General features: G+C 47.3%; 1 long non-coding RNA gene across 1 annotated transcript in view; it reads left to right on the top strand.

Annotated features, from left to right (window-relative positions):
- Positions 1–5,550, top strand: part of LOC106733681 (uncharacterized) — a 6,141-nt gene extending 591 nt beyond the window's left edge. Inside the window, exons 2-3 of the long non-coding RNA XR_001369621.1 lie at positions 5,162–5,280; positions 5,353–5,550. This is a non-coding gene — a long non-coding RNA (uncharacterized LOC106733681). The remainder of the gene's footprint in view (positions 1–5,161; positions 5,281–5,352) is intronic.
- The last annotated feature ends 12,366 nt before the right edge of the window (positions 5,551–17,916 follow it).

Below are 17,916 nucleotides of genomic sequence, written 5' to 3'. Positions count from 1 at the left end.
CCCGCGGGCTCTCGGGGACCCAGCTCCGCCCGTGCCGGGCCGCGCGTCCTTAGCGGCCGCAGTGGCAGCGCCCGGGCTGCTTTTTGTTTATGTTTTTGTTTTTGGCGGGGGAGGGGCGGCGTTTAGCGTTTGTTTTTCTGTTTTACCGCGATGGCCCAAGTTTCGCCCTATTAGGTCCAAGAACCCCCTTTCCCCTGGGAATCAAGTCTGTCCACACTGAGGGGGTAGTGGGGAGTGTCTCGGGCACTTTTTGTTCCCTTGAGCAGGGATTCCTGAGTTGTGCGATGGGGAGGGGAATTGCTTTTGGGGAGGCTTCCAGTATTAAAAAGCTGTCACCCATGTGGAAGTGGAGTATGCAGGAAAGGAGTGCCTGGAATGAGGGCCCAGAACGCGTTTATGTTCTTAAAGAAACGACTCCTATAATAAAATGAACTTCCAGGTTCTTCCTGCCTGGCATGTTTTTGTTCCCGTCTTAGTAAATGCTTCAGTTCGGTTTGCCTGTTTTTAAGATGACTGGTCACTTCTTTACATCGAATGTTTTTGAGAAAAGGTATCTGATTGTTTCTAACTTGGAAGAGATTGGGTCTGGAAGGGCTGTAGACAGTACATGTCTTTCTTTCTTTAAAAGGAGTTATTTCTTTATTATTATTTTAATTTGCTATAGGGCACATGCACTCATGAGAGAGAGGGAGAGACAAAGTGAGAAAGCAAGGCACCAGGACTGGGACTCAAACTTGGGGTCAGTCATGTGAGAATCCAGGGCCTCAACCACCCTGCCACCTGCTGGCCCCTGATACAGTTCATCTCTTTAACAGTGCAACATGTATGTGCAAGTGAAGGGGCAGGAGAAGTTGATGACCAAAGATTCAGTATAGGGGGCCAGCAGGTGGCATGGTGGCAAAGGGGCACTGGACTCCCACATGGCGGACTTTGGTTTGAGTCCTGGACCAAGTGGCTTTCTCTCTCTCTTTTCCTGCCTCCCTCCCAACCTCCTTCCCTCCTTCCCTCCCTCCCTCCCTCTCCCTCTCTCCCTCTCCCTCTCTCCCTCTCTTTCTCTAGGCAAATTAAAAATAAATAAAGTTGGGACCAGCAGTTAGCGTAATGGCTATGTCGCTGGACTCCCACATAGTCGACAGCAGTTCGCGTCCCGGACCCGGTGACTTAAAACTCACGCCAGGCACGTGTGCGTGCGTGCCCAAGATGCCGAGAGGAGAATGGAGGAGAAGGGATTGCAGCGTGACCATCCCCCCTGGGGGGTGATTTCTCACTTTCTGTCTCTCTGTCTGTCTCTGTCTGTCTGGTGAGCGCACGCGCCCTATAGCAAAAACTTCTAAAGAAAAAAAATTAAATAAATAAATAAATGAATAAAGTCAAATGAAATAATTCTTAAAAAAACATTATAGGTAGAGTTGCACGATAACTGTGACTTCCATGACTTGATATTACCCCCAAAGTCTCCAAAAGCAACCAAACTAGCCAATGCCCAGAACAGTCAAACCTGACATCAATTAGACCACATGGTCAGCTCCTCTGTTGGATTCATAACTTTAATCCTTCCTTTTTTCTTTTTTTTAAGGGAGATTTTTGCTATAGAGCCCATGTGCACCAGAGACAGAAACGGAGAAATCACCCTCCCGGAAGATGGCCATGTGGAAATCCCTTCTCCTGTCAGGGTTTTGGGCATGTATGCACACAGGCCGGGCATGAGTTTCAAGGCGCCAGGTCCAGGACTCAAACTGTGGTCAACCATGTGGGAGTCCAGCGATGTAACCATTATGCCATCTGCTGGTCCCAATCCTTTCTTAATCCACCCAAGGCAACTTGCAGCCCAAACATCACTGATTGCTTGTTATAGAGTCAAGGCTTGATACCAAAGGACATCGCATTGAAAGTGCTTACAAAGGGTGTGTGTTCCTAGCCTGTTTCCGTGATAAATTTATACAGCAGAATACATGATTGCCATGATTGTATTTCTCATTCTGTCCCAGAGCGTTGGAGTCCAATTACCCTTTTCTAAATATTGTCTACGCCCGACCTGCTGAAATTATTGGTCAAGATGTTGTATCTCTGGGATAATTCCTTAAATAAAAGCAAGCCGATGATGGATACAAATTAATCACATATATTATCCCGTATAGACTTTATTGTATTCATAAATATTTGTAGGAACCAAAAATAATTTACACTGAAGAAATGCACCACTAACCTTTTTATAAATACAAGACATGAAAGTCTAATCAGGCCTGTTTGACTCTTTGAATGTCACTATGGTTTTAATATGCATCACAAATGCACTCTTTAAAACCTGGCGCAGGGACTCGGTAAAGGCAAGACTTGAAGTAACTGCTTCATTTACATTTCATATTTTCTCCCCAACGCGAAACATCCTCTGACTCTAAGGGGCCTTTTTTGTAGATTAACTTGGGTGTCACTACACTGATGAATTTACCAGAATTTCATTTTTTGTTGTGTTTTGTTTTAGGTTTTTGCCGTAGGGTGTGTGCTCTTGTTGAAGAGACAGAGAGACAGTGAGAGAGAAAGTGAGACATCACGCCCCCTCTCCCGGGGTGATGGCCATGCTGCAATCCATTCTCCTGAGATTTGGGGCATGCATGCACACTCACCCAGCTAGATCCGGGACTTGAACCACGGTCAGCCATATAGGAGTCCAGCGCCTTAACCACTATACCACCTGCTGGACCCCCAGAATTTCATCTGTAAGTCTATAATTCTGTTTGAAGACAACACACAAACAAAAAGGCTGAAGCCCCAGAGGCATTTCGGGGTCTTGTACGGAGACTACTACATAGCAGACATCCAATAATTATATATGGAACTGAATAATAATGATGATAGCTAATATTCATTAGCTTTCTCTGTGTGTCAGACAGCATTCTTAGAGACTTATGTGTAATTACCTCATTTAATACAGTAGCTGTGATCGGGACCAGAAGTTAGCGCAATGGCTATGTCGCTGGACTCCCACATAGTCGACCACAGTTCGCGTCCCGGACCCAGTGGCTTAAACTCACGCCGGGCGTGTGTGCGTGCGTGCCCAAGATCCCGAGAGGAGAATGGAGGAGAAGGGATTGCGGCATGGCCATCTCCCCTGGGGCGGGTGATTTCTCACTTTCTGTCTCTCTGTCCCTCTCTGTCCGTCTGGCGAGCACACGCGCCCTATAGTGAAAACCTCTCAAAAAAAAAAAAAAAATATATATATATATATACAGTAGTCGTCAGGTTAGTCTCATTTTTCCTGAACACTGAAGCCCAAAGGTCTCCTTAGTTTGCTCCAGGTTACACGTTTAGAGAGGAAAGGAGCCAGGTCGATTCTGAGTGGAGAAGTCTTGTTCAGCATGCCTGGATCGCCGTGGCAAGCTTCTTATTGCAAATGAGATGCACGTCAGGTTCACTAATTCATTAATACCATGTATTATGTAGGTGTGTGTTGTGAGCGTATTCATTCCATTTCAGTCGGATGAAATATTCCAAAAAGGAGAGCCTGTCCTCAGCTTTGGTCTCCGCCTGGTCTAACATCAGAGCCACGCAGGCACGAAACACCCTTCTTCCAGGAACAATGGCATCCAGAGGAACTTCCTTCTTTTTAACCAGTGATTTCAATCTTGTTTTTACACCTTTAAATACAGCTGAATTTCACCTACGCCATTCCCAAATCCATAAAAGGAGCAAATTTCATTTTTTACAATGAATCACAGGTACAGGCATTACTTTCTATACCCTTTCGTGTGTTAAACATTGCATAATACGAATTTCAATTAAAGTACACTTCATTAAAATATAACTTGGATACTCAGAGAATACTTTCTTTTAAAAAAATTTATTTCATTTGGTTAGTTTTTGCTATAGAGCACATGTGCTCACCAGAGAGAGACACGGAGAGAGAGACAATGAGGAGTCACTTCCCCCCCCACACACACAGGAGGAATGGCCCCACCATAATCCCCTCCTCTGTCTCCTCTAGGGATTCTGGGCACTCACACACATGCACCCAGCCTGACTCTCAAGCCACCAGGTCCAGGACTTGAACCTCACTCAACCACATGGGAGTCCAGTTTCTTAACCACCATGCCACTTGCTGGCCCCAATATAATACTTTGTATGTTACCTTTGATTACAAATTAATTGTTAAAAAAAATTCCTAAATCATAGAACTTCAGACCTGGATGTTACTTTTGAGATCATCTAATCCAGTTCCTTAGATATATGAAGACAAACTCTAAACCCAGGGAGATTAATAACTCACCTAGTCCTAACTGTGGACTAGGACTAGGACGCCTAACTCAGTAGTCCCTCTGTCACAAAATGATGGGTTATAAATGAGGTGACACCAACTTTGCTTTTAGCACCTACTTGGAAGTGAGAAAATCCATTTGCTTTCAATCTAAATACCTGCTTTGCCATGCTGAGTTTGCTTTGTTTCGCTTGACCATACGTGTTAAGTACAGTCATCATCCCCATTTTACTGATGAGGAAACTGAGGTTGAGAGGGGAAACAATGCATGTAGGTCATAAGGCAGTAAGTCTTAGGAATCCTTGCAGGAGTGCAGCTCACAGAGAATGAAGAGAATGCCAGCCTGGCCGACAGTGCTCAGATACACAGGCGGGCAGAAGTCCCCAGACCTCTGTATAAATGATATTAAACCTTAACAACACGGTGAATTCCTATCATTGGATTACACTTAGCTTCCAAAAGCTCAAATTATTTTTTCAAGGTACCACTTTCACTTGGCAGTGTTTCTCTGGGTCATAGAGAGTTGGAAATCGTCAGCCCATTTTAAAATTGGTTCTATTCCTCCATGTGAGAGAGCAAAAGAAAAAGAGACAGACATCGTCTACACGGTCTTCATGCTGTAATCCACCCCAGCCAGCCCAGATCATAGGCACACACACCCAGCGCATAGAGGGAGGTCCCAGGATGCAAACCCAGGACCTTTCCATATGTCTCCAGTTGCCTTACTGCTCCACCCCTAACCCTCACTAGCCCAATTAAAGCAATGGCAGAAAACCTATTAAGTGATTTCTGTTTGAGAAAAAAAAAAAGCATCTGTTGTCACTGCTGATCTCTATTCCCAGTTTAATTTATTGTGATGTCTTACGACATGAACAATAAAGCAATCGTTTGAACTGTTTCCCCGAACAGGTGCCACAATTGTGATCCTGACCTACATATTTTTGCCCCTTAATCGAAGCTGACTCCACCCACTCCTAAACCAAGAGCAAGACACGTTTCCTACTGAATCATTTATTTTGGTTTTAAAGGTAAGTCTTTCTTGCTACAAAAGAATGCATGTTGTTCTTATGAATGAAAAACTCTTTCAAATCCATTTCCAGGTAGGAGTGCCTGTTGCGTTCCACGCTTTCGTCAACAGCTTGCTGGTGTGGACAAAACCAGAGAAGGAGTGAGGACAGGCTGCATGGGAAGCATCAGCCAGCGTCCCTTCCTCTTTCTCCACGCCGCCCTAGCCCTGAAGGACGAGGAGCAAATGCAATGAAAGGTTATGGCCACCGTCAGAGCTCTCCAGCTGCCTACCAGCCATCCTTCTCTTTAGACACCTGTGGGGTTTTTTTTAGCCATATCGGAAAAACGTTGAATTGAAGGAAGAAGGTCAGGTTTCTGGCAGGTTTCTGTCCCCTTTCTCATATAGATTTGTCCAATCATCTCATCTGGATGTTGTAACCATTCCCTGCTTTCCTAATTCAGAAGATTCTTTTTCATGTTAAAGTTAATTACTGTGCTTTTTAGCCCTGCTTAATATTCCAGGCAAGAAATATTTATTAATTCAACAGCTTTTGGTCAAAAAGCCTTTCGGTCAAAGGCAATAAACGGAATCATATTTAACAAGTATTCTTGCTATAATTGTTTCCCAGGGGTGGCCGGGGACTTAAGGGAGGTATAGACCCATAATGAGACACTTTTTATTAATATATATATTGTTGCCCGAGGGTGCATGCAGTGGCGAGAGAGAGAGGCAGAAAGCACGCCCCGTGGGGCATGGTCACACTGCACTCATTCTTTCTCCACTTCTCCATTCTGCAAGGGCCATGTGCTTCGCAAGTCTTTTGGCAGCGAAGAATTATCATACCGTAAGTAGACAGTAGGCATAATAGGGATGCGAGGGCAGGAGACTAGTTCTTCCAGAGGCATAGGTCAGGCCCGCTGACTGTTTAACAGGGAAGTGAGTTTAAGATGAGTCTTCAAGTATATAAGGGTGAGTTGTAGCATCCAGCCCCTGTGTGTGGGAGTGTATGCGTGTCTGTCTGTCTCTTCCTCATGGGAGAAATAAATAAAGGTGCTTTTTGAAAAAATTAAACTGAAAGTCCAGCTGGTGGCATGATGGTTGAGGCACTGGAGTCCCACATGGCCGACCACCATTCAAGTCCTAGACCCGGTGGCTTGCTCTCTCACTTCCCTGCTCGCTCTCTCTCTTTGTCTCTCTCTCTGGTGAGCACATGTGCCCTATAGCAAACTTTAAAATAATAATAACAACAAACAAAATTTAATAAATAATTCTTTTAAAAGAATTAAAATAAGAGGCACCCATTTTCTGAGTGACATAGAAGGAAGAGAAAGAGAAACATTATCCTCCCTACCCCTGCTCCCACCCGTCCCAGCCTGGTCAGGAAAGGCTTCAAGGAGGAGGTCAGGCTCAAGATGGGCTTTAAAAAGGGAACAGACTTTGATAAAGAACACAGCTGGGGGAGGGCAGACATGGAGATGCAGGGTCAGTAAAGACATTAATCTACATGCTCGGGGACTGGAGAGAAGATAAGCTCTGGGATGGAGAGTTTCTCTGGACAGCGGAGGTGATGAGGCTGGCTGCAGAGACCGAGACAGCCTGGAGAGCTCAACACCTGGCTAAGAAGACTGCTAGTCCTGGGAAAGTCTGGGGCTGAGAGGAGACCCAGGGTGCTCATTCAGAAAGATGACCCCCTGAATGAGGGCTCTCCAGGGAGACAGAACCAGGGGGCGTATGGGTATACGAGAGGGGGCTTCACAGGGAATTGACTTGCGAGGGTACGGCTGCTGGCAAGCCCTACAGCGGGCCCCCGTAAGCTGGAGATGCTGGGACGCTGGGAACGTGACTCAGCCCATACTCAGCCTCAGAGGCAGGAGCGGCGCCCACACTCAGCCTCAGAGGCAGGAGTGGCCCTGGAACTCTGTCCAGAGCTTAAAGCCGGAGAACTGAGTGGGAGGAGAGGGGCTCTGCTGTGTGTCCTGGAATCTGCAGTCAGACGAGCGAGCCTTGAGTTCTGACGCCCGAGGCTGGGGAAATCTGTCCTGCTGTCTCAGAGGAGACTCCTGCGGCTCCTGTGTGCACTCTGCTGGCCCCTTGTTGGTTAGATGGTCCCGTTTTCACCAAGCATCGATCTCCCTTACCTAGTCTACTCGGATTCCCGTATTAATCTCCTCTAAAAACAGCCCCATGAACACCCCCAGAATAATACTGCACCAGGTCCTAGGTATTCCTTGATCTAGTTAAGTGGACACCAAAAATAATAACCATTGCCTAACTCTCCCCACCCCCCGCAAATAAATAAAAGTACCAAAAGAGAAAAACAACATATGTTCTTAGATTTGTTTGTTTGTTTGTTTGTTTTTGCCATCGTGCACATGCACACACCAGAGAGAGAAAGAAAGTGAGAAATTACCCCCTGGGGGGATGGCCACACCACAGTCCCTTCTCTATTCTACTGCCGGGATTTGGGGCATGCATGCATGATTTTCAAGCCTCCAGGTCCAGGACTCAAACCATAGTCAACCCTGTGGGAGTCCAGTGCCTTAACCACCTCGCCATCTTCTGGCCCCTGTTCTTGACCTTTTAATCTAAGCTACAGGTGACAGTTGTCTGGCACTCTAGGGGCTGATTGGCTGTAGAGAGTTGAGGGTCCTTGTGCCACGGGTGGACTCTGCTAAAGACAGCAGCCACTCGGACCTCAGCATGTGGCTTCCAAGTCACCCCTGCTCTCCTGAACGAGCTTCCGTTCCTGCCTCTGTTCCACGGTAGCGTGGGCCCTCTGACTAGGTGACAAATGGGTATTAGTTATATGGTTCTTCGTTTGGTTTCTTTGATCATGTGTTTTAGTCCTCCATAATAAAGAGATCTGGATGGAGAATTTTCTTCTGTTTAGCTCCTCTACTGAGACCCTGTTTGAAAGCCTCCACTTTTACCCCTCCAGAGTTGGAGCACTGTTCCTAAATCTGGGCTGTTCTCACTAGTTATCTATTTAAAACACAGAGTAAGCCCAGCTGTTAAGTGGAGAAAGTCGGGGCTTCTTTGACTTACTCTATCCTGTGTCATGGTAACTGATCTTGGTTGCTCTTTGTAAAACCCACATTCTTAAGATGACACAGGGTTGTAAAAAACTATAGAGGGACCAGCTGGTGGCATGGTAGTTAGGGCCGCTGGACTCCCACATGGCTGACCTCAGTTCAAGCCCCCGACCTCAGTTTGAGTCCTGGACCTTTCTTACTTTCTCTCTCTCTCTCTCTTTTTCTGTCCCTCTCTGGTCAAATTTAAAAAATAAGTAAATAAATGAGTGAAGTTAAATAAAATAATTCTTTTTTATAAAAGACTATAGAAACCCTTGGAAATGCAATAGAAATTAATGTTCTATTTCTGGATCTCTCTGGAGGTGCAAAGATTTTATTTTTTAAAGAACTAATTTAATGTTGTTATTATGTTAATTTGCTATAGGGCACATGTGCTCATCAGAAAGAGACAACACAGGGAGAGAGAGTAAGCTGCGAGGTCTGGGATTCAAACTGCGGTCGACCACATGGGAGTCCAGTGCCTTAACCACCGCCCCACCTGCTGGTCCCTGGAGGTACAAAGCCTTTTTTGTTTTATTTAGGGAGAGATTTTTGCTATAGGATGTCTGAGCTCACCAGAGACAGAAAGAGGGACAGAGAGAAATCCCCAGGGGCTTGGGGAATGGCCATACCTCAGTCCCTTCTCCTCCATTCTCCATTCATTCTGCACACACCCACCCCGCATGAGTTTCAGGCCACTAGATCCAGGACTCAAACTGCAATCAGTCATGTGGAAATCCAGCACTGTAACCACTACACCACCTGCTGGCCCCAATTCAAAGCTTCTGGAGCCAGCTGGTAGCATGATGATAAAGCATGACACTCTGCGGACCAGCAGTTAGCATAATGGCTATGTCACTGGACTCCCACGTAGTCAGCCGCAGTTTGAGTCCCGGACCCGGCGGCTTGAAACTCACGCCGGGCGCGTGTGCGTGCGTGCCCAGGATCCCAAGAGGAGAGTGAAGGAGAAGGGACTACAGCGTGACCATCCCCCCTGGGGGGTGATTTCTTGCTTTCTGTCTCTGTCTCTCTCTGTCTGTCTGGCGAGTGCGCATGCCCTGTAGCAAAATCCTCTCAGAAAAAGGAAAAAGAAAGACACTCTGGGGGCCAGCAGATGGCATAATAGTTAAGGTGCTGGACTCCCACATAGCTAACTGTGGTTCGAGTCTCAAACCTGTCAGCTTTCTCTCTCTCTGTCTCTCTCTCTCTCTCTCCCTCGAGCACACGTGCCCTGTGGCAAATTTGGAAAAGTAATGCTAATGATCAATTAGGTTTTTTTTTTTTTTTTGGAGAGGTTTTTGCTATAGGGTGTCCATGCCGCAATCCCTTCTCCTCCTTTCTCCTTTCAGGATCTTGGGCACGCACGCACATGCTCCTGGCGTGAGTTTAAGCCACCGGGTCCAGGACTCAAACCACAGTCAAACTACATGGGAGTCCAGCATTATAGCCATTACACTAACTGCTGGTCCTGATCATTTTTTTTTAAAGTGACACTCTGAGAGGCAATCCCACAAGGCACCACTCCTGGTTCAGGTCCAGAGACTCCCTGAGTGTCCTGCACACCCATATGTCCGTGACCGGGGACTGGTTGAGCTCTGGAGAGTGGGTCGAGGCACTGGGGCCCTGTTGGGGGTATTGTCTCCCTCCCTCTTTTGCATGCTCATAGAAGAAATGAATAAACTTAAATAAAATAAAACAAAACTCTCTCTAGATACCGCCCCGCAACACACACACACACACACACACACACACGTGTGCTTTAAAAAAGCAAGAAGTAAAAAAAAATACGGATGGTCAGAGCAACCAGGCCCTTTTGGGCATTTGGTTCTCCCTCCCAGGTCCAGGTCCCCACTTTGGACTTTCTGTGTCTGAGAATTCTTTCAGCTACTCCCGACTTCCATAAGCATAACGGGTTCTTCTCGCTGCTCTAATACTGCCTTTTGAATGGCACACAAAGGGAGTGGTCCTATAAGTTTTTTTTAATCACAGGCATTGCAGAATAACTAGGAAATTAAACATGCGGGCCTTATCCAGACCCAGCTTTCGCAGTTTCCATCATTAGCAACGGCTTCGCTCCCTTAAAAGGCCTTGTAATCTCTTTTATAAACCCCTTGACATCACCAGCTGGCCCCTCTCCACACCACTCTGAGCATTTTTCTTGAAACAGTGCTGGAGGGGCCTCAGGATTTTCCACCTCTCTGAGCAGCCGTGCTGTGCCATTCAGTGGCCAAAGGCGGCCTCTGTAATTTGAGCTCCAGTACATGATAACACTTTGGCTGCGGCCAAGTTTAATTCGGAACAAATGTCCCTCACGCTCTTACCTATTTGGGAAAGCAGCCTGGTCTAACGGCTACCGCAGTGACGAGCTGGGGATGCGGTGGGATCTGGAAACACAAATCTAATCAACGACACGGACGTGCTGCGTTACTGGGACCCGGTCATCTGCCTCCCTGTGGCCCCATGTCCACCGTCCCCACCACTACCTGTTGTGCATCTGGCGTGAATTCTGGGAAAGGTCCTTACCAAGCGTAATGGTGGATGGAGTGTTCTGATTCATCAGACATCCTGGTTAGGGCCAGCAGGTGGCATAGCGGTTATGTCGCTAGACTCTCACATGGTCAATGCAGTTGCAGTCCTGAACCCGGTGGCTTGAAACTCACACCAGGTGCGTGTGCGTGCATGTGTGCCTAAGACCCCAGGAGGAGAATGGAAGAGGAGGAATTGCAACATGGCCATCCCCCTTGGGGGGTGATTTCTCACTTTCGCTCTCACTGTCTCTGTCTTACTTCCTGGGGAGCACACATGCCCTAAGGCTAAAACCACCAAAAAAATTCTGGTTAGTAGAAAATTAACATGGCTATAGGGCTTATCAATGGAATACAAATAAGACCATCATGTGAAAAGCACTTTTTCTGACAGGTATTTGTAGCCCGCGTCCATAGCAGCATATTCACAGTAATTTTTCCAAAAATAGGAACTACTCATGTTTATCAACAGTTGGATGGATGAGCACATACTGGAATATTACTCAGCCCTGAAAAGGAAGGAAATTCAGACACACGATGGACCTTGAGAACATTATGTGATGTGATATAAGCCAGTCACGAAAGCACAAAACCATATAAAGAGTCTTCAAAATGTTCAGGGAAGGGACCAGCAGTTAGCGTAATAGCTATGTCGCTGGACTCCCATGTAGTCGACCACGGTTCGAGTCCCAGACCCAGTGGCTTAAAACTCATGCCGGGCATGTGTGTGTGCATGCCCAAGATCCCAAGAGGAGAATGGAGGAGAAGGGATTGCGGCGTGGCCATCCCCCCGGGGGGTGATTTCTCGCTTTCTGTCTCCGTCTCTCTCTGTCTGGCAAGTGCACGTGTCCTACGGCAAAAACCTCTCCAAAAAATAAATAAACGTTAGGGGAAAAGCATATAATGGAAAAACTGCATGGATTTCAAATTTTTTTTTGCACCAAAAATACTCATACTTCAATTTCATTTCTCCACACACTTTTCGGAGTTTCCTGATGGGACTCCACTTGTATGGGATACCTAGAATAGGCACTCGCAGAGAGACAGGAATGAGAACAGAAGTCACCAGGGGCCAGGAGGAGAGGACAGCGGGGTTAGTATTCAGAGGGTACAGAGTTCCAGTCTGGGATAACGGAAGTTCCTTACATAAATAATGATAGTAATGTTGAATATCCTTAATGTCACTGAATTATTAATGTAAGAGTGGTCAAAATGGCCAGACACAGGGAGGCAGTGACGACACAGTGCTCTACACTTCTGAGGCCACACAGGAAGGTCCAGGGTTCGCCTCCAAGGCCCTCCTTTGCACACGGAGAATCTATCTCCCCATGATCCAGGCTGGCTGAGGGTAGGGACAGATGGCGTGAGGACCCTGTTGAGGATGCCTGTCCTTCCCCACCGCTCTCTAAAGAAAGGAAGAAACTTTAGCAAAGTGGTCTAGTAACAAAGGGAGCCAGATCCCAAATGACTGACCACGGCTCAAGCCCCAGACCCAGCAGCTTGCAGAATGCACCAGGTGCATGTGCGCGTGCCCCACACCATGACAGGCTGGAGAAATGGAGAAGGGATTGCACTGCGATTCCGTTCTCACTAGGGGGTGCTTTATTCCCTCTCTCTCATGCACACACTGACAATTTAAATAAATAAGCAAATAAACATTTTAAATGGCTAAAATGGTCTTTAAAAAGTATGTTTCTGGGAGCCTGCAGCTGGTGTGGTGATTAAAGGCACTAGACCCCCCACATGGCCAACTGTGGTTCGAGACCTATACCTGGTCACTTGCTTTCTCATTCCCTCTCTCTCTCTCTCTCTCTGGTCAAATAAAACACATACATACATATATACATACATACATAAAATATATTTTTTAAGTATGATTTTGAAGATACAATATTTCCCTAAGTAAGATGTTTGGGCTTTGAGACGAGCAGATGGCATAGCAGTTATGTCACTGGACTCCCACATGGCTAAGCATGGTTCAAGTCCTAAACCCAGTGGCTTGAAAATCACACAAGGCTCATCTGTGTGGGTGCCCAAGATCCCAGGAGGAGAATGGAGGGGGAGGGATTGTGGTGTGGCCATCTTCCCTGGGTGGTGATTTCTCACTTTTCCTCTCATAGTCTCTGTCTCTGAGCGAACACACACATCCTAAAGTAAAAACCTCTCAAAAGAAAAGAAAAAAACAAGATGCGTAGGCTTCTTGTGGAACTAGAGGGTCACTGTTATAAATATGAATACTTGGGGACCAGCAGGTGACCTGGTGGTTAAGGCACTGAACATTCCCACATGACTGACCACAGTTCAAATCCCAGACCTGGTGGCTTGCTTTCTCACTTTCCCTCTGTGTATGTGTGTGTGTGTGTGTGTGTGTGTGTGGTCAAATTAGAATAAATGATGAATAAATAAAATTAAATAATTTTTAAAAATTATTTTGTAAACAATTAAATAAATAATTCTTTTTTTAAAAAATTCAATTCAGGGGCCAACACATAGCATGGTGGTTAAGGTGGCTGGATCCCATGTGTCATTCAACTCTTCTGGAGGCCAGCTGGGGTATGAAACAGACAAAGTTAAGCACCGCACCTTGAGATATGAGAATACCTGAAACCCCGTTTGAGACCATCTCAGGTGGCAAGACAGATTTTAGGGTTATTTCCATGGAAGTCTTGACAGATTTTCTCACTCGAAGGTTCTGTGAAACTGGTTTCCATCTGAAACCAGGGCAGGGGAAAATGTCTCGTATTTCCCAGGTGTTAAAGATAGATTCGATTGGGTTGTCGGAAAGGTCATGACATGTTTTTCTATGCAAAGATGCGTCATGACTTTTCCGACAACCCAATATTTTACTCGGCATGCATTTAATGAGTACCTACCCTACGCCATTGTGGTGGGAGAGAGCTGACCCTTTATTCCACAGATACTGTTTGCTGACTGTGCGTCCTGTGAACAGCTCTGAAAAGGAGAAATAGATTTGGGACCAGCAGTGAGCGTAATGGCTATGTCGCTGGACTCCCACGTAGTCGACCACGGTTCGAGTCCCGGACCTGGTGGCTTAAAACTCACGCCAGGTGTGTGTACGTGCATGCCCAAGGTCCAGAGAGGAGAATGGAGGAGAAGGGATTGTGGCGTGGCCATCCCTCCTTAGGGGTGATTTCTTGCTTTCTGTCTCTCTGTCTCTGTCTATCTGGCGAGCGCACACGCCCTATAGCAAAAAAACTCTAAAAAAAAAAGTAGAAATAGATTAAATGATTCCTGTTCTTGAAGAAGTAATTTTGGCCTATCAACGAGTTAAGACTGGTATTCAGATGGTATAAAAATAAAGCAGAGGGACCAGCAGAGAGCATAGTGATTACACTGCGTTACTCCCACATGATCAACTTCAATTTCAGTTCAAGTCCTGGACCTGGAGGCTTCAAACTCATGCCGGGCATGTGTGCGTGTGTGTCCAAGATCCTGGGAAGAGAATGGGGGAGAAGGGGTTGCGGCATGGCCATTCTTCTGGGAGGTGATTTCCTACTTTCTGTCTCTCTAGCGAGCATGCACACCCTAGAGCAAAAATCTCTCCAAAAAAAATAAGTAAATAATAAAAATAAAAATAAAGCAGAACGGGGCCTGGACCGCAGAGCAATAATAAAATGGGATGCTCCATGAGGCCAACCCACACGGAAGGGTTCCTGGCTCACAGCCGGAGACGTCCCTGAGTACACCAGGCACACGCATGCTCCTGATCTGGGGTCGGCTGTGGATGGGGGTGGATCCTCAGGACCCTGTGGGGGATGCTCACTCTCTGTCTTTCTCCTACTCACAGAAAAAAATGAATAAACTGTAAAAACCAAAACTAAGGGGCCAGTAGGTGACGGAGTGGTTAAGGTCCTGGACTCTCATGTGGCCGACCAAGTCTTGGAGTCAGTAGCTTGAATCTCACGTCAGGCATGTGTGTGTACATGCCCAAGAGAGGGGAGAGTGGAAGAGAAGGGACCGAGGCTTGGTCATTCCCCCTGGGGAGGTCACGATTTCTCACGTTCTCACTTTCTGTCTCTCCGGAGAGTGCCCATGCCCTATAGCAAAACTCTCTCAAAAATAAATAAATAAAGCAATGAAAGTGCCTCAAAGTGTACAAAAGTGATCCGTGAGCCTTCAGAGTGAGAGAGGCGGTATTGTGCGGCAGCCAGGTGTGGGTGCAGGTGGGAGCAGTGGGAACACAGGGAAGGCTTCCTGGAGGAGTAGTCCTTGAGCTTTCATGGCATTAAAGGCTCATATTAGTTCCACGGGAAAACAAGAAAAGGTCATCTCAGGGACTGAGCAGTGGCATACATGGAGGAGTCGGTGCCAAGTTCCCATCCCAGGATCTCCCTGAGGACACTGGGTGTGTGTGCGGGAGGGTCACAGTGCACACACCGGTGGTCCTGGCCAGCCGGGACTGGGAGTAGGTTGCAGCCTGGGAACCCAGTGGGAGCTTTTCCTCCCTCTCTCTCTGTCTCTGGAGAAATGACTAAATTAGCTAGGAAGGAGGGAAGAAATATGGAAGAAAGAAAGAGAACAAAAGAAGAAGAAAGAAAGAAAGAGGAAGAAAGGAAGGAAGGAAGGAAAGAGAAAGAAAAATAGAAAAGAAAAAAAAGCAAACTAAAGCAAGAAAAAGGAAAAGGAAAGACTAGAAAGAAAGGAAGGGGGAAAGGCAGCACTCCAGCTAGAGAAAACAGCCAGACTCCCGCTAACCTCCACTCAACGCACTTGAGGCCAGAGTGCGTCCCCCGCCCAGCCTCCCCTGCAGGTGTATCTTGAGGTCCCCTGCGACTCCTCTGCGCTCAGCCTGTGCGTCCCGCTCAATTGTCCACTGAGCCCAGAGCCCCTTCCTTGTGAAACTCAGGGCCCTGGCCTTGGAGCCTTAGAAGGGAATGACACAGGCTGGCCAAGGCCTGTCTGAGCTGTGGCTTTTTATCCTTGAGGGTACAAAATGACAGGGATCCTGACAAAGGAGTTGTTCTCTTTGAGCCAGCGGAGGAAACGGGCCTAGAGAAGGCGGTCGGTTGTGTCCTTACCGAAAAGGAAAACAACGCTGCGCTCTGGGCAGAGGGTGAGTCTGCACTCGGGCACGGGCCCGTGCACACGTTCATGCATGCACACGCGCACACTCTCACGGCTGCAGAGGCGAGAGGAGTTGCACCACCTCTGTCCTGCCCTCACTGACTGCCCGCGCCCCACGGCACAGGGAGAACACCTCTAGTCCACAGCACACACCCCAGCAGTGCTGACCACGCATGTTTTCCAGGGGTTTGCGTCTGTGGAGACATGGTGGGCCTGGCTCCCCACGGAGGGGAGGGACACACACACGTGCTGATTCTGCCACGTGCAGGGTGTGCCTGGAACTTTCTCTGGCCTTCCATTTATTTCATTTTCACCACACCTCTGGAGGGCGGCGATTTCGGACTCTGCTTATAACTGTAATATAGTAACAAGTCAGATGCCAGACTCACCTCTGCTTCACAGAGGCATCCACGTGCGGGTAAAGGTGCAGGAGGAACCAGACGCAAACTCTTCCAAAGGTACAGTTCTGCCCACAGTTGACCCCGTGTACGTATGTTTATATGTGAACGTCCCATGCATACAACACACACACAACACACACGGCTACCACCAGGACTTCTTTTGTTTTTTGTTTTTTTGTTTTTTCTTTTGTGTATGTGTGTGTGTTTTAGAGGTTTTTGCTATAGGGCATGTGCACTCACCAGAAAGAAAGAGAGACACAGAGAGAGTTTTATTTCATCTTCACCACGCCACAGTCGACCAGTTGGGAGTCCGGTGACATAGCCATCATGCTAACTGCTGGTCCTAACAATGGAGTTTTAATCTTAACAATGGAGTAAATTCTGGGGCCAGCAGGCGATATGGTGGCTATGGTGCTGGACTTCCACATGGCCAATCGTGGTTCAAGTCCCAGACCCGGCAGCTTGGAAATCACGTTGGGCACATGTGCATGCGTGTTCAAAATCCCAAGAGGTGAATAGAGGAAAAGGGACTGCGGTGTGGCCATCGCCCAGGGCGGGGGGTGATTTCTCACTTTCCCTCTCTGTATCTCTGGTGAGCCCATGTGTGCTATGGCGGGGGAGAGGAGACTTAAAAAGAAGAAAATGGAGGAAATTCTGACGAGTAAAATAAACTAGCCACATAAGTTCCGACAGTGAAATAAGCCAGGTACTATATGACCTCACTTACCAGCAGTTGGTGTAATGGCTATGTCGCTGGACTCCTACCTAGTCGACCGTGCTTTGAGTCCCGGACCAGCGGCTTAAACTCACGCCGGGCGCATGTGCGTGTGTGCCCAAGATCCCGAGAGGAGAAAGGAGGAGAAGGGACTGCAGCGTGGCCATCCCCCCGGGGGTGATTTCTCGCTTCCTGTCTCTCCATCTCTTTCTGTCTTTCTGGCAAGTGCACATGCCCTAGAGAAAAAACTACTCCAAAAAAATTAATAAACATTTTTTGGGGGGCCAGCAGGTGGCATGATGGTTAAGGGTGCTGGACTCCCACATGGCCAACCATGGTTCAAGTCCCAGACCCGATGGATTGCTTTCTCTTTCCTTCTCTCTCTCTCTCTTGCTCATTCACTCACTCACTCTGGTCAAATTAAAGTAGATAAAGTTAAATAAAATAAAATAATTATTTATAAAATAATAAACATTTTTAAATAATGAGGTCATGTGTGTAGTATACTCAGCCGAGTTTCTGGTAGTCAGAAGTTCTCTGCTGATTTCTGTTACTGAATGCGCATCGCCGTGGTGCCCATGGTGCGCTGAGGCGAGACAGCTCCGTTCCATCTCGCGGAGTTGTGGTTTTGGGAATATGTCACATGGGCTGGCTCGCAGGAGTTCTCCTCCCAGACCCTGTGCCTAAACCCGGGCCTACAGCCGTGGCGTGAGGGGCTTCCTGGCACACCAGGGAGGCATTCGTGGCCTAGTGGCTTAGAGAGCAACATAGTTTGGGGGCTGGACAGTGGTGCAGCAGGGAAAGGCCACATTCCATGATGCCGACACATGGGGAAAGTTCTGAGTTTGAGTCCAGAGA

The sequence above is a fragment of the Tupaia chinensis genome, unplaced genomic scaffold (genome assembly GCF_000334495.1).
Source record: "Tupaia chinensis unplaced genomic scaffold, TupChi_1.0 Scaffold000070_1, whole genome shotgun sequence".
Lineage (NCBI taxonomy): Eukaryota > Metazoa > Chordata > Mammalia > Scandentia > Tupaiidae > Tupaia > Tupaia belangeri.
The sequence above is the reverse complement of the archived record's forward strand: the minus strand, read 5'-3'. Positions and strand labels throughout refer to the sequence as shown.